We start from the raw sequence: 22,121 nt of genomic DNA on the forward strand, positions 1-22,121 counted from the left end.
TGTTGCCAAAGACTGCAAATCTTCCGTGAAATGCTTAGAGTGTGAAAGCATCTATCATGATGCAGCCATGCACCCTGGCCCACAACCTCAACTCGCCAAGGCTCCACCACCACCACAAGAGAATGGCGGGGAGGGAGAAGATGACTCTAACGTAACTGATGTTAGAACCAGCTGCACAGAGGTTTGTGGCCCCGGCCAGTGGGGTCGTTCTTGCTCTAAGATCTGCCTTGCAAAGGTCTACCCCAAACATTCAAAACACAAAGCCATTAAAGCTTATGTAATTCTGGACGACCAGAGCAATCGCTCTTTAGCCAGGCCAGAGTTCTTTGAGCTGTTTGGTGTGGAGAACGAACCACTCTTATACCATCTCAGAACATGCTCCGGTGTCATCGAAACGTATGGCAGAAAGGCAGAGGGATTCCAGATAGAGTCGTTGAACGGCAACGTGCTCATACCTCTTCCACCACTCCTTGAGTGCCCCGAAATCCCTAACAATCGAGCGGAAATCCCAACACCAGGTGCTGTTTTGCATCATCCTCATCTCCACCATATAGCCAAACACATCCCCGATCTAGACCCAGAAGCAGAGATACTCCTGCTGCTCGGGAGAGACGTGCTTAGAGCACACAAGGTCAGGCAACAAGTTAACGGGCCACACAACGCTCCCTTTGCACAACGTCTCGATCTAGGCTGGGTGGTGATAGGGGAGGTGTGCCTAGGTAATGTGCATAAGCCAACAGTGGACACATTCAAGACCCATGTGGTAGACAGCGGTCGCCATTCCATATTTCAGCCCTGTGCAAGTTTCATGCATGTCAAAGAAACACAGCCAAGCTTCAGCAGGTCTAACAAAACGCCTGAGAGGATGCTAGGACACACAGTGTTTAAACAATCTGAAGATGATAACAAACCTGCCCCATCAATAGAAGACATCCTTTTCCTAGAGATCATGGATACAAATGTCCACAGAGATGACACTGGTAGTTGGGTTGCTCCATTGCCATTCAAGGAGCCACGGCAACGTTTGCCAAATAATAAAGAGCATGCGGTTAAGAGGTTCGAATCCTTGCAACGCCAATTCAGGAAGAAACCCGAGATGCAGAAGCAATATGTGGCATTCATGGAGAAGGTCATTGCCAACGGTCACGCAGAGGTGGCACCGCCCTTGAAGGAAGATGAAGAGTGCTGGTTTCTTCCATCATTCGGGGTATACCACCCACAAAAGCCCAACCAAATCAGGGTGGTTTTTGATTCCAGCGCTCAGTACTGTGGGGTCTCCCTCAATGACGTGCTTCTGACTGGTCCCGACCTCAACAATTCTCTCTTGGGTGTCCTTCTACGCTTTCGAAGGGAGAGAGTAGCTATCCTCGCCGACATCCAACAAATGTTTCACTCCTTTTTGGTCCACGAAAGGCACCGTAACTTCCTCCGGTTTTTGTGGTATGAGGACAACGACCTCACCAAGGCGGTTATCGACTACCGCATGAGGGTTCATGTCTTTGGCAACTCACCATCTCCGGCTGTGGCCATCTATGGTATGCGAAGAGCCATTGCTGAAGGTGCCCAGAAGTACGGTGCCGACACAATTAAATTTGTGGAAAGGCACTTTTACGTGGATGATGGCTTGGTGTCTCTCCCATCTGAAGCAGAAGCAATCAACCTTCTCCAACAAACTCAGGCTTCACTTGCTGAATCAAACCTCCGCTTGCACAAGTTTGTGTCGAACAGTCCAGCAGTCACTGGAGCTTTCCCGCCAGAAGATTGTGTCCCGCTCATTAAGGATCTGGATTTGAGTGGGGAGACAGCACCCATGCAGCGCAGCCTGGGTTTGCTTTGGGAGATCAGAAAAGACACATTTACATTCTCTGCATCAACTATTATCAAACCTTTCACCCGACGTGGAGTCCTCTCCACCGTCAATAGTGTTTTTGATCCGATGGGTATGCTGGCACCTGTCACAATCCAGGGACGAGCTCTTCTTAGGGAACTTAGTTCAGAACTGACTGACTGGGATGCACCTCTCCCAGAAGACAAGCTGAAGAAATGGGAAACCTGGAGAGATTCTCTTCAAGTCCTAAAGGAGCTTCATGTGCCACGTGCATACACATCAACCTCGCTCACCAAAGCTGTGCGCACAGAGTTGTTTGTATTCTCAGATGCCTCAACTATGGCCATTGGGGCTATCGCTTACTTGAGAGCCATCCAGGAGGACGGAAAAGTGGAAGTAGGATTTGTTATGGGCAAAGCCAAATTAGCACCCCAGTCTGAACCAACAATCCCGAGGCTCGAACTCTGCGCTGCCGTCCTTGCAGTAGAAATGGCGGATCTCATCCGAGAGGAGCTGGATCTGAAATTGGATGCTGTGAGGTTCTACACGGACAGTAAGGTGGTGCTCGGGTACATTTGTAATACTACAAAACGCTTCTACACATATGTCCATAACAGAGTCCAACGTATCCGACAATCTACCAGACCAGAACAATGGCATTATGTGTGCACGGAAGCAAACCCTGCGGACCATGCATCCAGATCTCTGCCTGCATCCCATCTGACACAGAGTTCTTGGTTCACCGGACCTTCATTCCTGCATCAGTTATCTGCAGAAACAACACGAACCAGTGAGACGTTTGAGCTCATCGACCCGGGAAATGACTCAGAGATTCGACCACAGGTACGCACCTACACTACTCATCTGAAGGAACCTGTACTTACCCCTGATCGCTTTCGCCGTTTCTCCACCTTTACCTCTCTACTGCGAGCTGTGGCTTTCCTTATCCATGTGGCAAGATCTCACAAACATTCAAACCAAAACAGCAGGTGTACAGGATGGCACAGATGCCGCTTACCTCGTACTGTGGATGAAATAGCTCAAGCGAAACATGTCATTCTGCAAGCAGCACAAAGGCCAGCCTTTGCCAAGGAACTGTCGGCCCTCCAAGAAAACAAAGTGGTGCCCACAAACAGCCCGTTGCATAAACTCAGTCCAACTTTGGAGAGTAGTCTCATCTGTGTTGGAGGCAGACTGAAACATTCTCAACTAACGTGTGAAGAAAAGAACCCAGTAATCCTACCCAAGGACAGCTACGTTTCCTTACTGCTCGTACGACATCACCATGAGCAGGTGAGACATCAGGGTCGACATCTCACAGAAGGTGCAGTAAGGGCAGCTGGACTGTGGATTTTGGGTGGGAAGCGACTAATCAATTCAGTCCTACACAAATGCGTAATCTGCCGGAAGCTGCGTGGGAGACCGGAAGAACAACGTATGGCCGACTTACCGCCGGAACGTCTCAAGGTTTGCCCTCCCTTCACATACGTGGGGCTTGACGTCTTTGGTCCTTGGTCTGTTGTAACCAGACGCACCAGAGGAGGACAGGCAGAGAGCAAACGGTGGGCCATGATGTTTAGTTGTTTGAGTTCAAGGGCCGTCCACATTGAGCTGATTGAGTCTATGGACACATCTAGCTGTATAAATGCTCTCAGGCGGTTCTTCGCTCTCAGAGGCCCTGCAAAGGAACTTCAGTCTGATTGTGGGACCAACTTCATTGGAGCTAGCAAGGAGTTGGAGATGGGTAATACTGTACAGGGGTACCTCAGCAAGCAAGGATGTAGCTGGAACTTCAGACCTCCGCATGCTTCCCACATGGGAGGCTCATGGGAACGGATGATTGGTGTTGCCAGGAGAATCCTTGATTCAATGCTCTTGCAGCAAAAGAGTCGCCTGACCCATGAAGTGCTGTCAACACTAATGGCAGAAATTATAGCTATCATCAATGCACGTCCACTCCTACCTGTGTCTACAGACCCAAACCAACCTTTCATTCTTTCACCAGCCATGCTCCTCACACAGAAATCAGGAGTTCCACCTCCTCCAGGAGATTTCACAGACAAGGACCTCTTCACAAAACAATGGAGGCAAGTTCAAGCGCTCGCAAACCAGTTTTGGGCCCGTTGGAGCAAAGAATACTTACCATCCTTACAACAAAGACAAAAATGGACAGTGACACGCAGAAACCTTCAAGTTGGGGATCTGGTCCTCCTCAGGGACAAGCAGACCATCCGCAACTACTGGCCCATGGCCATAGTCACAGCAACCTTTCCTGGGAAGGATGGACATGTGAGAAAGGTTGAAGTAAAAACGACCGACCAAGGTGACACAAGAACCTTCCTTAGGCCAGTTGCAGAAGTAGTTCTTCTTCTGCCTAAGGACTGATTTAAGGACTGTTGTTTGGACTCATTCCAGTTCATAGTGGCCTCACACAGGCCAGGCGGGGAGTGTGATGCCTCAAAGGCATTTATTTCATTTATCTTTAATGTTTGCTTAAAGTAATTCTTTCGTATGTATTTAAGTTAAAAAGAACAGTAAAAAGACTTCAAAATGTTAAGAAGCTTTAAATTTGAAGGTTAGCTTGCTGGTGACCTCACTTCCTGGTGGGTGACCTGTATTACTTCATTTCCTGTTTAATTCCTCTTCCTGGTTGCTCTAAGAGGGAGAGGGACATGCGGTCTTGCTCTGAGGCTTATCCACAGCCATCCACTTGGGAACATTGTTCAGGCAACGTCGTAAGTGTATATATTTCATGGTGAAGGTGTTAAAAAGGCATAAATAGCGGTATTTGTTAAAAATTATATTTTATTTGTGATTCATGGAGGTTGATTTGTACATGTTAAAAAAGGGCAGTTTTGATGATCATTACTGTTGCTAAAGCTAACACGAAGGTGTAAGGTCACATTTTGAGTTATTTCATGATGCAATATTTATGTAAACGATCATTTTTTCTATTCTGTATTTCTTTTCAACTACAGTTTTCACCGCTTGTCAAATGAAGATTCTGAGTAAAAAGTCAACTCTACTCGGACTCGTGTATTCATTGACAGAGGTTTAGCTTGGTGTTTGATCGGAGTTGCTACACTCTGCAACAGAACACTACAGTTAATGTTAGCTATGTTACATTGCTGCCTCTGTTCGGTGGTGTCGAGCCAAACGGACTTTAACGTGTGTTTGAACGAGCTGACGGTTCACTCGTTAAGCTGAAAGAAAGATGCTTTAATTGCAGGAGTCACACATGTGTTCACTGTACCATCTGGGAACTCTTCTTGTTTCGTAATAACACAAACACTAAATCCTCCTTCTTTTGTGCTGTTTTGTAGCAGTGTATACACCTGAGACTTTCACCTGTCTGTCTGTCCTGCACTCTCTCTCTGTTTCTTTCTCTCTGATTGTGTAATAAAAGTATGAACATGTGTTTATAAGTCACACTTGTGTTTGAATCCTGCAGCTTATCACACATTTGATTTCCATGTGTGACAACTGCAAGTGTCCAGAGTGAGGACAGACTGAGGGACACACTGCTGCACATCATCTGTGAGGCTTTGCACCCCTGATGATCCACCAGGACAAACTCAACAGTGTGTGAGGAAGAGCCAGCAGCAGCTGACAGATGGAGAGAATAGACACTGTTCCCTGTTTGTGAAGGACTGCTAGAAAAGTTTAAAATAACTAATTGTCTGTCCTGAATCAGTCTTTGTTGTGATATTTTGATACCATGGTAGCATTTACAGGATATTGTTTTATAGTGATATTATACAGGAAAACTGTTACTCAATAAGGCCCATTTACTAGTTGTTTTTCTCTTTCTCTGTGACCCAAGAATTGATGTGTAAGACTCACAGGCTGGTACCCCAAGGTCGAAAATACCACAGAGACGAGACCACTTCCTTACTCCCATCCTCCCTTCCTTATCCTTTAGAAAAGAGCTTGTTAAAGGCCAGGTGGTTTGTTTCAGAATTCACTAATGAAAGAACTCTGTATTCTATGTCTAGGAGTGTATTTTGCTGGGATGATCATAAATTGTAGCTGAACTGATAAACTACACAAAGGATACTTCTTTGCTCAGAAGACAGGAAGACGTTTCCTTATTTGGTCTGTACCGGTTTGAACTGAGAACCTGCTGACACACGAACCTTTTTTTCCTCTATATAAACTGTTGTATACTGAATAAACCTTTGAGTTGATTGTGGGAGAGCAACCTGAACAGTCTCTGTATCATTTTGTTCTCCTAACTGCTCCCGACGTCGTAACTAACCCAGCTGAACGGCATACCTGAGCGTTACTTTGAATAATTAGGAATCTTATAAGGAAAGGACAAAACTCTGCTTATCGGTGCTCACGCCTTGGAGGAAACCCGATCCACGGAGAAACCCGGGACGGAGATTTCTTTCAGTCTTATTAGGTAATGTTCAAATCATTTTATCATTCCAGTGTTTTCAGTGTGGGAGAAAGTACTCAGGGCCTTCAAGTTACACACTATGAAAGGCAGCAACAAGTGTAATATTCAGAAACCTAAAGTATGTATCAGCAGCAGAATGGACCTAAAAATAAATGTTTGTTTCAGTTCTATGAAGCTTTGAGTATTTTGGATTAGTAGCACTGCTGTGTTTGTTGCATCATATTGCTGTAATTGTTTATATGCTTTATATATTCTGAGGTAAGTTGATCTATAGTGTTACATCATATTCTATAAGGATGTTATGTGTTTGTATACTTTCTGCCCAGTTTGACCCATTTAGCAGAAGCCAGCCTGTTTAAGGCTCTGATATCTATTCTGTATGACTTAAAGCAGTTATGACATGGTCTGATTTTCTCACCCAATAAAGGAATATTTCATATATCAGTCTACTCTTCATTTTATCAGAAACAGTTATCATAGCTTGTACATTTTCTTTTTATAAATATATGTAAGCAATGAGCCAAATTTAGTAATGCCAACATACTGAAGGAACAACATTTGTCTCTTATATATGATACACCTATATATGCACTGTCAAAGATACTTGTCTTTGAGTGAAGATTTAAGGTAATAAGACATATAAATAACTGCAACTTGAATCTGTACTGAAGCTCAGTATTTGACACAGAGTTCATGTTCACTGCTGTAATAGCTAATAATGATTAATATAATAACTATAATATTGGCCATATTATATTTACATTACCAAAGTGATATGACTTTAGTCTCATGAACAACACCAGCTAATTCTTATTTACTAACTAATCTTGAAATAACTGTTCAGTACAGAAATGAAGCCCAAAAATCATGTTTTACTGTCCTGTGGCCTCAGCCTCAGATACTTATCAAATCACACAAAGCTCTTGTAGAAACAAACAAACAAATATGTTCTCCCTCATTTCTGTCAAACCAAGTTGTATGACACGTTTCCAGCGGTTAGTATCATGGTTGCTAGGCAACCTGGGAAGCGCAACGGAGACTAGACCGTCCCATACAGACAAACTTGCCATTTATTTTGCAAATCGAGCTCAACACTGCCCCTAGGGTCCTGGAGCACTTCCGTTGTGTTTTGGAATTTGCATGTGTTTTTGAGTTTGCAAGTGTTTTGGAGTTTGTACGTGTTTTGGAGTTTGCATGTGTTTTTTAGTTTGCAAGTGTTTTGGATTTTGCAAGTGTTTTGGAGTTTGCATGTGTTTTTTAGTTTGCAAGTGTTTTGGATTTTGCATGTGTTTTGGAATTTGCATGTGTTTTAGAGTTTGCAAGTGTTTTGGAGTTTGTACGTGCTTTGTCTCTAGGGGCCACCATATGGAATTGAACTCAGGACCTTCTTGCTGTGCGGCAACAGTGCTAGCCACCGTGCCACCGTGCTGCCCAACTCATAAATCTTACAACACAAAATTAGTATTATTAAATTAGTCAAATTAGTATCTGCAGTAAAGTTTTTTCATGCATTGTATACGTTCTACCACAGGCACAGTTGCCTCCATTTTTATATATATATTTGTTAATATTTTGTAATAATTTATTTATTTATCGGAATCAGCGAGCTGTCGGCTTTCAGCCCTGATCGTGTCCGTCCCGTCGGGTGAGAAAGGCGACATCTCACTGATTCTGATCCGTCGGCGGGTCCGAGCTTTGTGTTTACGTCTTTGTGCAGAATCCGTGTTCCTGCTCTCATTTACTGTTTTAGCTGTTTGTAAGGTTTAACCTGAGATTCTGGCGTTTCGGGCAAAATCGATTCAGGATTTTAATGAATCGCTATCATGTTATCCAAGCCAGAATCGATTTTAATCGATAAATCGATTATCAAAACCCACCCCTAGTCTCATTGTGACAAGTAAAGTGTATCTTGGCTGGCTGGGCAGCTCTCTGGGTGCTCAGCACCCCGAAAGCTCTGATCCTAGAATCGCCCCTGCTCTGAGCATACATTGGATTACATCAAGGAAAAGTCCACTCAGAACAACACCTCTGAGTGGAAGTTGGATTACATCTTGGAACAGCTGACTGCGGTCATGAGGTCTCAGAATCTGCTCTTTGAGCAAAAGAATGACAAGACCACGGAAATGAAGGTTAATAACATCATGGAGAAACTCGCGGCTATCCAACGGGAGATTGAGAGACCAGTGTCGGAGTGTTAAAGAACAGCTTGAAATTCTCATGAGTTGTTGCAAAAGAAAAATGACCATCATAATCTGGCTACCCCTTCGGCGCCAGCTGTGGGCTCAAGGCTGGAGCCGAATAAAAATTCCCTGATAATGACTGTGTTGAGTCTGTTCCTTCCCATTCCATGCAAGGCCACCTGGGTTGGCTGGACTCGAAAAACACATTTTTGTTTACTTCGCCTGGCAGGGCGAAGGACACTCTCTCAGCTGAACTATGGAGGCGCAGTCGAAGATTGCAGCCGTCCCAGATCAGATGTACACACTGGAACACTTTCCCATGTTGCTTGTCTGTGTTTATTGTGCTATAGTGTGTTGATATCTGAGCATTCCTGTATTATCCTTTTGTTTTACACATTTCGATGTTTTTTTCCTTGCTACCTAGCCTGACCTGTCTCCCCAATGTGATGTTTGTGTATTGTATGTACGGTCGGCAAGGTCTGTCATCTCGGTTGTGGGCAAAAGACCTGCAACTGACAAATAAAGGCCATCTCATCTGACCCAGTGTTTTGAGTTTCTTATGTTTTTGGTGACTATTATGTCTTATGTTACAGTTTAAGGTTCATTCATTAGTTTTGAGTTAATCCTATGGCTCTGAGTTTGCTTATGATTAGTTTAGTTTCTTGTCTATTAGGTTCCCATTATGTCTTTGTCCTTTGTGTCCCTCTGTGTGTGCGTGTATGTCTGTGTGTGTACTTGTCTTTTTTCCCTTTCCTATTTCCATGTTCCCCTCCTTGTGTTTCACTCCGCGTCTCCCCTGTCTGTCTCTCGCCCTCCCTTGTCCCCTCCTGCTTGCTTGTGCTCTCTCGCCCTCTCGGTTCCTTGCTCCCTCTCTGTCTCATCTTCCTTATCTGCTCCCGTGTTCCCCTCTTCGTGTCTCCTCCTGTTGTCTCCCAAGTCCGTCTCGTTTCCCCTGAATACTCTCTTCTCCCAGCTCCTGTATAATTTTGAGTGAAGTAATCTGTGTCTCTTTGCTTAGGCTGCTGCCCCCGCGACCCGGCCCCGGACAAAGCGGATGAAAATGGATGGATAATCTGTGTCTTAGTGTTTCCTGTTTTACTTTGATAGTCTCCTGTCTGGTGTGCGTCAAGTTCAGCTGTGCTTCCCCTGTCTCATTAGCTAGATCATGTTCAGCTGTGTGTTCCTGTGATTCATTTCCTTATTTGGCCTTTTGTGTATTTAAGTCTGTGTCCCCCTCTTTCTCCAACTGTGTGTTCTGTTTGTACTTTGGTTTCTGTATTAATTATTCCAGCAATAAAGCTGTGTTTTTCAAGTTCAGTTTTTCCCTTTTTTCTTAGCGCGCGCGTGCGCGCGCACACACACACACACACACACACACACACACACACACACACACACACACACACACACACACTTAAAGTTATTTCAAAGTATTGAATGTCAATGTTGTGTCCTTTGTAATGGATGTGTGTGACACTGGATGGGACAAAAGCACCCCAAATTTATACTCTTACTGCTTGGTGCCAAATATGATTATCACCCTGATTTTAGACTGAGAACTGTCCCTTTCTAGAGACAATGACTGGCTTTATACCATATGCTAGATGTATACGACTGGGTGTTTTAAATGTGTTTTTACTAAAACACAAACAAATATTCAGAGTACCGTCTTCTAATCACCCATCTAAAACACAGTAGTCAAGCAATGAATTTTTTTATTCATACTAAAACTCCAGTTATAAAATAAAAACCTTAGACAACTTAAAGCATGTAAATTTAAAACAAAATATGGCGATTTACAAATCCAGTAAACCCATATTTTGTTCATAATAAAACAGAAAGTAAAATGTACAATTTAAATATTTGACAATTTCATGAAAAATATCAGCTGGTTATTATTTTTATGGTAGCTAGTGGCAACAGGTATGTCAGAGGGAAAGTATCACAACAATAACAAATATATCTCCTATACATTGTCTTGCATACTGCTAATACATTCATTAAGTCAATAAATATACCAAATGAGATAGTGTGCAAAACCCGATGGAAGCAACCTATCGTAACCCACAAGGGGAGTTAAGCAGACAACCTGGCAACAGGCAAAGGCTGTGAGGCTCCTGAACTCTCTGCCCCCCTCTCACGGACAATAACTAGGGATGGGTATTGATAAGATTTTAACGATTCCGATTCCATTTTCGATTCTGTTTAACGATTCGATTCCTTATCGATTCTCTTATCGATTCTTTTTTTTTTTTTTAAAAAGGAGAACACTAAAGTCGATTAGCTTAGAACTGTGTTTTATATCTTCTCTTTGAACAAGATAGAAATTTAGGAGTAACATGGCCTTACAAACCCAACAGTGAGATCTTAAGAGAGCCACAGCCTACGGCTCTTCAATGGGGTGTCACAGGGTCCCCAGGAAAAAAAATGTATATGTAAAATAATAAAATAAATATTCTCCTGTAGCAATAACAAAGTTTAACATAAATTATTCTGTAGCAATTACACAAGAATATCCAGTAATGTCCTGCCTACAATTAAACACATTCACTTACCAAAGTGAAATCGGGGGCATCTGCTGTGGCAAATGGGTGCAAGCCTTTGACCACAAACTTAGACACTGCTCGGTGACATTCGTCTATCCTGGCCTGAAAGGAGACGCTACCGGTAGACTGCAGCGAGAACTGCCAGCATCTGAGCCAGCCAGACTCTGTCTCTCTCATCATGGTTATCTAAATGCAACGCACAGTAATAGCAGGTTTTGTAATAAGGTAAATCGCGCTAACATAATATGCAACGCTAATTGATTAGTTACCTGCAGTATTAACGGGAGAGGACGTGGAAACGCTACCGCTGCTGCTGGGTTGAGCTTCGGTAGTCCGGAGCGGATCAAAAACACGACATTCGTTGAAAGCAATCGCGTGTTTTTTGAGCAAATGCTTTTGCATATTCGTAGTGTTTCCTCCCTTTGATGAAATCTCTACTTTGCAAGTATTGCACGTTGCCCTGTTGTCATCCTTTCTCATAAAGTGTAACCAAACTTTTGAGCGTTTGTGCCGCTCAGGCGCCGTGTTTCCTACTGGGTAAAAGACGCTACTCAACGTGATGACGTCATTCGGGGCGACTGGAATCGATAAGGGAATCGTTTTTAAAAGTGGCAAACGATTCCAAGGAATTGAAACAGTGGGAACCGGTTCTCAACAAGAACCGGTTTTCGATACCCATCCCTAACAATAACCATATCCAACTTCTTAATAGCACTGAACTGGTCTGCATTGGTGCATCATATCTTTATTCTCTTTCCCCCTTCTGCCCCCCCCTCTTTCTTAAATAGATAACCATCATATCTGACATCATATCTCACAGTACAATAATATTGAATGGGTTGCATTGTTGTACTTTGTCATGTTTCTCAGGTCTTTGTCTGAATTTCTTATGAACATTACTTGTCATGTTCTCATGTTGTTGCTAAGGATTGTCTTATTGCACTGGGCCCTGTGCTTCGTACGTCGCTTACTACATCCAAGATCAAATGAAACATCCAAGATCAAATCATCGCGCTAACCGTGAGCGCGCTAATCCGGTTCCCCGAACACACCTGCTGTTGACGATTAGTACAGCTGGATGAAGTAATGTGCGATCACTGGGTGTCGTAAAAGGGGATACGCATCGATAGCAGAAACAGTGATCGGCAACCCGCTGATTGGTTGGCGAAAATGGCGAAGGAGCGCGCCCAGTATTTCACCGCGGCAGAGCAAGAACTCTTGATAGAGGGATTTCAGGAGCACCAGAGTGAAATCACAACGCAAGGGAACACCGCGAAGGCTGCAAAGGCAAGGAGAGAGGGCTGGCAGAAAGTTGCTGACAAAGTAAACGCGTAAGTAATGCAACATATCACATGACACCATACCATATCATAATGTAACATATCAAACCATATCACATGATATCCCTGTACACATTAGAGCCACAACCGGACCCACCAGAACATGGGAACAAGTAAAAGTGAAATACAAGAACATACTACAGAATGGTAATATCCAACACGTATATTGCTGTCAGTCCCATGAAAAGACACCCTGAAACAATCCCTGTGTGTGTGTATAACAGCAACCAAGAAGAGGGCAGAGCAACAAAAGACAGGTGGTGGTCCTGCACCCCCTCGTCACACCCCAGCAGAGGAGCTGGCTCTAAGGTTGAATGCCACCAGACCCATTGTTGAGGGCATCCCTGGGGGCAGCTCTTCCGTAGACCAGCAGAAGCCGGGGTGCAGTAGCAGCAGCACCTACATAACTGGTGAGTGGGCCCATGATGCCATTTGCACAATGTAAAATGTGTGGTTGTTGCCGTAATGAAAATGCTATTCGAACTGTGACATACATTGGCACTGTGGGTTTCCTCTGTGTGTAGTGTTACATGACACCCCATCACTCTTACCTGTTCCCATGGAAGGGGTGACTGGAGCATGCACAGTAAGTTGGGAGATATACATATATCTGTCCCCACCCAATTGTACAGACCAATAGGCTGTACCACATCCCCTTGTAACACCATTGTGCTACCATTGCACAGGACAGTGACGCAACCCTGTCAGATGGCGGTGGTCTGGAGGAAGACCCTGTGAGTACATGCATGCATTGGCCTGAATTGCCATCCACCTGTGTACTGCCATGTGTGTCTGACTGCAGTATGATTCGCAGGCCAAGAGGCCGGCAGAGAGGCCTGCTGATACAGAGGTGGGCTGTGTTGTGACTAATTATACTGCCCATGTGACATGCATCCCCCGTTAAATGTTGTCACTACATTCGACACAGGGTGGCATCCGTCTGCTCTACTAGAGAAGTCTCCAGCAGAAAATAGAGTACACTGAGCTGAAGAAACAAAAGCTCCTAGGTGAGATCGAACTACAAGCTCTGATGAGGCAAAAACTGCAACTGCAAATCGAGTTGCTCCAAGGGGAACTCCAGAGTGAGTAGGAACACACGTTCACTCGGTGCACTATTGCTGACCTTGCATGACACAGCATATATGCTCTGTCTTTCCAGGCAACTCTGATGACCGGCCTGTGTGTGATGGGACAGACAACGGTGCACAAATAAACGTCAATAGAAAATATGTCATGTCATTTCTTTATTATGCGAAATTGTGTTGCACAATCCTGTCCCGTGCAGCTCTGCCACTAGGTTGGTCCAAGTGCACTGGCTGGAGGTCATCTTCAGGCTGCACCTCCACCACGGGGGTCCCCTCCCCTCTGATGGTGGCAATGTTGTGCAGTACGGCACATGCAACAATGATGTCACATGCCCTGTCAGGTGCAACCCTCAGGCGTCTCAGACACTGGAACCGTTCTTTCAGTTGCCCAAAGGTCATTTCAATGCGTGCCCTTGTCCTGGCCAGAGCTGCATTGTAGCGGGTTCGTGGCCCAGGGTCGGGGTCAGGGAACGGTGTCATAAAGTACTGCCTGCATGCATAACCTCTGTCCCCGAGGAGGATCCCATCGTAGGCCCCTGTGTAGTGGGGAACTGCTGTTATGTCAGGCCCGAAAGGTGTATGTAGTATCAATATAAGCCTCCCTTACTTACCACGCTCAAATGATGTGCATAACCCTGACTCTCTGAAGATCCGTGCGTCATGCACTGATCCGGGCCATTTAGCTTCCACATTTGTGATGTGGCACATGGAGTCACACACCATCTGGGGGATTGTATCATGTGTGAACACACGTCTCCCATTATATATTGCCATCTGGAATGTCAGTATTACTCACCTGCACATTTATACTGTGGCCCCCCTTTCGGTTGACAAAGTCCCCTTCATTGGGGCCTGGGGGGGCCTTGATCGCAATGTGTGTGCAGTCTATGGCACCAATCACATTCGGGAAGCCTGCGGACGCTCGAGCTACAGTTACCGCCATAGGTCATGATTGCATCACATACACTATACAATTTACTGTACCTGCAATGGCAAAAAAGCCCTGTTTGACGACCTGTGTTCTTACGTGGCTTGGAAAAACCACAAACACACCCAGGTAATGCTTGAGTGCCAGGTACACTTTGCGAATGGCCCGGCAGACGGCACTTTTGCCAACGTTCTCTGCGTCTCCACACGCGTACAGGAACGTGCCACTCGCAAAGAAACGCAAGGCAATGCACACAGTCTGTGCAGTTGTTAATGCCCGACTACGGTGAGTGGTACTCTTAACATGGGGATCCAGCAGGGTGGTTAGGTAGATGATACCCTCACGGGAAAATCGGTATCTCTCCATGAGCACACTGTCGCGCTGTGCTAAAGGATCCTGTCTATCCCGCAATATACGTTGGATTCTGAACACTCTCCTTATCACTCTTGCACCTTCCGCAATGGGTGGCTCGCGTACAAACGGACAGGACATGGCTGCGACAGACTTCCCACTTCCACCTTCGCTTTTATAGCCGTGGGCTGTCATCATGATTACACGACGTAATGTGCTATTCCCACTCTGGCATGTGTGTTGCATCTGGCGTGGTCACCTACATGACATGGCGTGATTACTGGTACATTTCCCTTTTTTTGGGGACTGACCTGTATGTATCTGTGACACATCAATAAAAGGATCAAGTGCTGCATTATCTTTGGTTACAGTGATGTTATTTATGGTGAAACAGTGGTGGAATATCGCTGTTGCTTTCGTATGAATGACGCGGGCATACCTGCGTGGCCGCGATCTAATCCTGTTTACATAAAGTAAACCTGCTCCCCAGCAGGTTTACGCTTACGGCTCTGTTGCTATGACAGCAAGTCCCGGATGGGCTTCGGGGAACCGAACGATCCAGGATCACGCAAAATCGTCAACAATCTAATCCAGCTAACTCACTTAGCGCGGTACGAAGCACAGGCCCCTGGAGTCACACTGGGTTAAATATTTACACTTGGGTTTTTAGGGGTATTTATTATTTTCTTCTTTATTTTATTTACGGGTTGTACGGAAGCCCCAAACGCAATTTCATTGTTCTCTGACAATGACAATAAATGAAAGGAAAGAAACTGAACGCAGGACTTGGAACTGTCAAAATAAAACAGGAAACATGAGACAGACACGAAGACTTGACACTGACATGGCAACATGAGTGACTGGGGAAAACAGGAAACATGGATCAGAGAAACAAGAGTAACTAAAGGAGAAACGTGGAACACAGGGAAGGCACAGAGACAAGAAACTATTAGTATAACATAAGCAGAAAACAAAAAAAGACAACCAATAAGTCAAAAAATATTAACTTAAACTACAATTTACACATACAGTGACAATCATAGAGAATCAGAGTTTCTCAGAAGTAATAATATGCAGAAGTTCAAAAATTGGCAAACACTAAATTATGGAACAATTTCAGAATTATGTTTCTCAATGTAAAATTCTGAAAACTGTAGATATTTAATCATATAGTACATAATATCAACAAGAGTCCAAGAACTGGGGGGGGGGGGGGGGGGGGGGGGGGGAAAAAAAAAAAAAAAAAAAACACCCCACACACACAGGATGTCTGGACCCTCAGGCAGCATTGCATTATAGAAAGGCATGATTCTGTCATGCAAATCATCATATGGACTTAGGAACACTTGCAGAAATCACTGTCTGTGAACACAGTTCACCATGCATGTTAAACTCCATCATGGAAAAAAAAAAAAAAAAAAAAGGGAGCCACGTGTGAACATTATCCAGAAATGTTGCCATTTTCTGAGCCAAAACTAATTTGAAATGGGCCGAGGTAAACTGTGGAAAAATGTTCTGTGATCAGACAAACTGAAATTTCAATTAAAACATGGCTGCTCAACTTCCAGACTAAAAGAGAAGAGGAATCACCCAGCTTGTTATCAGCACTCAGTTCAGAAACCTAAATCTCTTATACTGTGGGGGTCAATTAGTGCCTATGGAATTTGCAAGAAGAAGAAGAATTTAGGTGAATTGAATTCGCCTGTCTGCACTCAAGATCTTTCAAATTCAAAATGTTGAGTCCATCATAAAACCAACAAATAAGACAGGGAAGACCCAGGACTGTTGAGCGGCTAGAATCATATCAGACAAAACACAACACTCCCAAAAGTCCAGCAAGCTGTCGCCTCCATTAACAGCTATTTTCCCAGTTTCAACTTTTGATATAATTTCTATGTTTTATTATAATACAATATAGGTTTGAGATTTTCAAATTAATGTTTACATTTTACACAATGTTCAAATTAAAAAAAAAAAAAATAGATGTTAGACAAGTGTTGCGTGAGCTTTCCCCTCTAGACTTCTGTACTTCTCCAGGTATTTTGGAAGTCGGTGAAGCTTGATACCCCATTACACAGAGGGACTCAACAGATTTTATGTTTTTATATCAAATGTTTATTCTGTCCACCTGGTCAACCAAAAACATTTCTTACTGGATTTGAATCAGTTATTAAAATGTTGCTCATGGTTATTTCTATGTATGTATCAGGGGTCCCCCCCCATAGACAGCCACAATTTTGTCACACAGGGCCTGGCAAAACACTTATAATTTTTCTTGCTAACAATTATTTTAAAGTAATGAGAAACTAAGAGTCCCAACAACAACTTTACTAAGTAAGGAGTTTAATCTGCCCCTGCTGCTTTCACAACATTTCTATCCTTTACTCATCTCCTGTTAATACAACAAAGTGGGGAGACAAAAAAGGAGAAAGCAAACTGTAGAGTGGATAAAGACTGAGCAAAGAGTAAGTCTTTCATAAATCAAATCTGTTATGTGTAAGACTTAGGAAAGCCCAGACAGAAAGAAAAAAAAAAAAAAAAAAGACCTGAGGAGAAAAAGAAATGCCTTAAAGGAGAGAAAGTTATTATTAGAGGTGGTGAGGACTCCTCCTAAAACTTCCTTACATGGAGTTCTTTCAAGAGAAAATTAAATATAGATAACTTTCCTCCTGCAAGCTTCAGTGTTTTGGATGTTAAATGCTCATGTTGGCACTGTCATATCCATTAATCAACAGCAGTTGCATATCTGAATGTGTACAAATATGACCCACAATTTACTTAATTCATAATAGGATCTCAGACTGTACTAAGATAAAGATCCTTAATAGAAAGTTGTCATTAAGTATTAAGTACTGCTGCAACACTTGAATGTGTGACAACAAAAAGATTTGACTCACAAATATACTAACAATCTGTAATGCAATTTAAGAATTTAGCCAGGTTAACATGCATTGATGTGATTAACTTAGTAAGCCTTAATAACACTCATTGTCAAGTGTTCTGTCTGTGAGGTGCCCACACTTGAAAAAGAACAGACTTCGAATTTCACTCAATTAATTTTGACCAGCTAGTTCGATAGCTGATAGGTAGGTGAAAAACCTTTCAACACAAAAATAAATATTTCATTAATCATTCAGATAAATTAAAAATGCATTATACAGAATACAAATGAAATAAAAAAAAACACTTCAGGAAAGCCATTTAACATAGCTAAAGCTAAATACTTTTGTCTAAACTATCATTTAACCCAGTTTAAGTTAGTTTTACATTCATTGGTTTTTAATCACAGAGCTGAGTAATTTCAAACAACGAAGATGAAATAAACTGTGGTTCTTAAATACACAAAATGTGTCTACCTTGCATTTTACACTTTTTATAAACAATTACATTTTTAAAGTATACATTTTAAAGTTTTGCAAACATTTTAATAGAGACTTTAACCAAGGATTTTCTTTTACAAAGATTTTCCTTAAATTAAACCAAACATATTTACACTAGTTTTAAGATTTACCAAGGATTTGGGGTAACTATTTTTAGTATTAATTAACATAAATGTGGGAAACACTATCTACATAAACAATTTATTCAAAGTTAAACATTCATTTTAATAACAATATTTTTTTAAAACTTAAATGCAGTAACTATTTCCCAAAGCATAAATACATTTCCACAATTGAGCTTCCATAGTTCCCAAACATATAAGCAGCAAATATGAGCCCAAGAGCTTACCGAGCTCAAAGTCTTCCTCACAGTGGCAAGTGGATTGTGCTTTGTTTGCTGTCCTCTCAGTATGTCGCACCCAGGTCAAATGGCTGCTGCATGCATTTTAAGGTCTACTAGGCACGCCAGCCCTTGATTGCTTTAATTCAGCTCACCTGGCGGAGCAGCGCGCACCAGGCCGTGCTTAGTTGTAGAATGCACAAGGTCTAATTAGCGTCCACGTGCAAGCAACAGCATAGAGCAGGTAGTGGGCAAGAGGAGGAAGAGAAGAGTAACAGCCACACCTACGAGGTCAGCGCGACACTCATAAAATACAACTTGAATTTTTAAAGGATTGAAACTAATAAGTATAGAATTTACTATACTTAGTTTAAACAAATATATCTGGGCATGCAAGATAGATTTGTGAAAAATCATAAACTGAGCCTGCCAGTAGTTTAGTTTCCTTCTAAAGGTACCTTAGGGCTGTAGGTGCAGTTGTCCCCTTCTATTTCTTTGTTGTTAGTTTAATGTCAGTGATATAAGCTGTGCTAGCTAGTACTGAACATGTTCCTTTTAGTTTCTCAAAACTAATTTTTCTGAGGTTTCTGATGCTCTGAGGGCTGTATTATGAAGCAAGATCAACATATACAGGGTATCTTCACATTATCTGAATTCACGTACTCTAACGTGATCGATTGAGTTTACAAAGTAAGTAAAATTATGCCTTGGGAAAAATATGAAAAGATTAAACACACAATATAGACTGCTCCAGAGCAGTGTAAGCTACCATGGCAATGTACCCCAGTCAGTGGTTAACAACCTCTGTAGGGTTAATCCTCCACTTTCCTAGATAAGATGCATGTCTTTGGCTTCACTTTAGGCTGTTTTACTTGTTATGAGTCTCCCAGATATTGTCCAAATATTGTACTGATCGTGTCAGCTGGTATTAGAGAATTTTTTGAGCACTGTAGAAATGTTACTAAGTGTGGCTGCCATTTGGTTAAAGATTTTGCAGTGAATTCTCTCACCAGTGTTTTATGCAAGCATCTATTTATTTGTTTTGTGTATCTTGGCATTTTGGTTTACACTTTAAAACCTATTGCATGCATTTTATTTATTGTGTGTGTGCATGCTGGTCATCTTAGGCAGCTATGGCCAATCAGTTGTCACATTTCTATTCTGGACAATTCACCTTTTTTTTTTTCCCAATTATTTTACTAAAACCCCTATCAGCAGAAGATCCAGGGAACACTTCACCCTTCCCAGGCTAGGGTTACCGGAGGCCTGCCCAGGAGCCAGGCCCGAAGAGAGTGCCCGAGGACAAGAAGAGATATAGTCGGGCTCACCTCAAGAAGCTGTGAGCCAGGAGGGAGGGGGTGAGCGAGTCCTAAGTGATTCGCTTACGCTTACGATTCAGCACAGGAGGGAGGGGGTTAGTGAGTCCTGAGTGATTCGTTCGCTCTATGATTCAGCACAGGAGGAAGGGGGTGAGCGAGTCCTGAGTGATCCGCTTACGCTTACGATTCAGCACAGGAAGGGAGGGGGTGAGTAGCTCAAATGTGCTACTCAATCAGAGAGAGGCCTGCTCAAAATGAGACCCTTGAGCGAAAGTTGTATCACATCGCGGAACGGATCACTGCAGTTGTGAGGTCTCAGAATCAAAAGAATGACAACACCATGGAATAGAAGTTTGATACCATCATGGGGAGGCTCGCGGCTCTCCAACGGGAGATTGAGAGACCAGCGTCAGAGTGTTAAAGAGCAGCTTGAAATTCTCCTGGGCTGCTCGCATAAAAGAAAAATCAACAAAATCAACATCGTAATGCAGACACCACCACGGCGCCAGCTGCAGGCCCAAGGCTGGAGCAGAACAAACACTCCCTGATAACGACTGTATGATGACTATTCTTCCCATCCCATGCAAGGCCACCTGGATTGGCTGGAGGACTGTTTACTTAGCCTGATAGGGCAAAGGACACTGTCTCAGCTGAACTATGGACATGCACACACATACACTTACACTGATAAGCACTCACTCATCCCCCCTCCCTTTCCAATGCCTTCGATGCTTGTTGCCCCCTGGTAACACGAGGCGGGTCTGGGCCCGCGCTGGAGACGGCGCCGTTGCAGGATAGCTGCTGTGTTGCCTGGGATTACTCCTCATCCCCTACCCAACCCTGTGGCTTGTCATGTCTTTCACAATGTTGTGCTGTGGACATTCATGTGCTTTTTTGTGCAGAGGAGTTTTTTTGTTTCCTGTTCTCATGCTGTCCTACCATGGAAGCACAGCATGAGTGGAGGTCTCTTTTTTTCCTCTTGTACCTTCCCGTTGTTGTGTACATTTCAGTGTTTTCCTGTAACGCTACCGATCTCCGACTTGTAACCCCATGTGATGTATGTAAGGTCGGGGGGGGGGGGGGTCCCATTTCACTGCAGGGCAACCTGCTTGTGACAAATAAAGCTTTGATTGATTGATTGATTGATTGATTGATTGATTGATTAAAGAGCTCCAGTGTTGCTCTGTTCAGAGAGGAGAACTTTACACAAGCACAACAATTTCTCCAGAACTCCACCAGTCAGGCTTTTATGATTAATACAATTCTCTGGTCTGATGAAACCTAGATTGGACATTTTGGCCTGAATACAAAGTGTCATGTCTGGAGGAAACCACACACTGCTCATCATCTGGCCAATACCATCCCCACACTGAAGCATGGTGGTGGCTGCATCATGTTCTTCACCACCAGGAACTGGGAGACTGAAAATCTCTGGAAAGACCTAAAAATGACTGTGCGCTGACACTCCCCATCCAACCTGCTGGAGCTTAAAAGAATTGGTGTAGTGTTAATGTGAGTTAGCACTATAAATCTAAATAAACTGTCGGGACCTTGCCATAGTATGGGCCACATTAGTTAAGTAAGTTCTCTCTTAGCAATAATCAATGCTGCAAAGAAGTCAAATATCTCCATGTTTTGGAGTAACTGTCTGATTGGTATCAACTTCTTAAGTTCCAGCCATGAATTTTACAATGAGAGGAATACGATAATCACAAGCATCATATATTTATTCAGGTATGCTAGAATACATAGAATTTGAACTACTACCGACACATGCAGTGTCATGGAAAATGACAGAAATAATGCATCATGAAAGGCGAAGAAGGAGGTAATGAGGGAAGAGAAAAGGAGCAGAGTGAAAAGGCAAACAGTGACATGTCAGAGTTTAAGTTTGTGGGACAATAGTGTAAAATCTAAACTTTATTTTACTCTGCACTGTATTTTTCACCCTTCTCATACAGATACTATCACGGTTCTGGGTCATGTTGACCCAGCTTTCTGTTTTTCATGCTTTGGTGTTTTTCTAGATTATGATTTATGATTTGATTTATTAGTGATACTGTTTTGATTATGATGATTATTTAGTAGACTTTGGTCAGTGTCAAGTCTGTCTCTCTTTGTCTAGTCCGTGTCTTAGTAAAGTGTCTTTTGTTTCCTGTTTTACTTTGAAGGTTCTTGTTCCTGTCTGATGTCAGTGTTCCAGCTTTGCTCTCCCTGTCTCGTTAGGTCTTATTTCTCCCAGCTGTGTCCCCCTTCTGTCTCTAATTCCTTGATGACTCCCTCAGTGTATTTAAGCCCAGTGTGTCTTTGTGTCAGCGTCGCGTTGTTAACGTCTGTTCACCCTCACTTGCTGTGTGTTGATTTCCAGTCCTCCTGCATCTCAGTTTGGAGTTTTGTTTGCTTTCGTGAGTTTTATTTTATC

General features: G+C 43.2%; 2 long non-coding RNA genes across 2 annotated transcripts in view; both read right to left on the reverse strand.

The window, feature by feature from the left end:
• LOC146693732 (uncharacterized) overlaps positions 1-18,620 on the reverse strand; it is a 41,336-nt gene extending 22,716 nt beyond the window's left edge. The window contains exon 1 of the long non-coding RNA XR_014914792.1: positions 18,390-18,620. This is a non-coding gene — a long non-coding RNA (uncharacterized LOC146693732). The remainder of the gene's footprint in view (positions 1-18,389) is intronic.
• On the reverse strand, positions 10,304-14,980 carry LOC146693733 (uncharacterized). Its single transcript, XR_014914791.1, has 3 exons — positions 13,993-14,980; positions 11,226-13,917; positions 10,304-11,142 (listed from the first exon to the last, which is right to left on the reverse strand). It is a non-coding gene; the product is annotated as an uncharacterized LOC146693733 (long non-coding RNA).
• Positions 18,621-22,121: the final 3,501 nt, after the last annotated feature.

This window comes from Copadichromis virginalis, linkage group LG14 (genome assembly GCF_057382275.1).
Source record: "Copadichromis virginalis isolate Kocher_CV1m ecotype Utaka linkage group LG14, C_Virginalis_male_GT1.1, whole genome shotgun sequence".
In the NCBI taxonomy this organism is placed as follows: Eukaryota; Metazoa; Chordata; class Actinopteri; order Cichliformes; family Cichlidae; genus Copadichromis; species Copadichromis virginalis.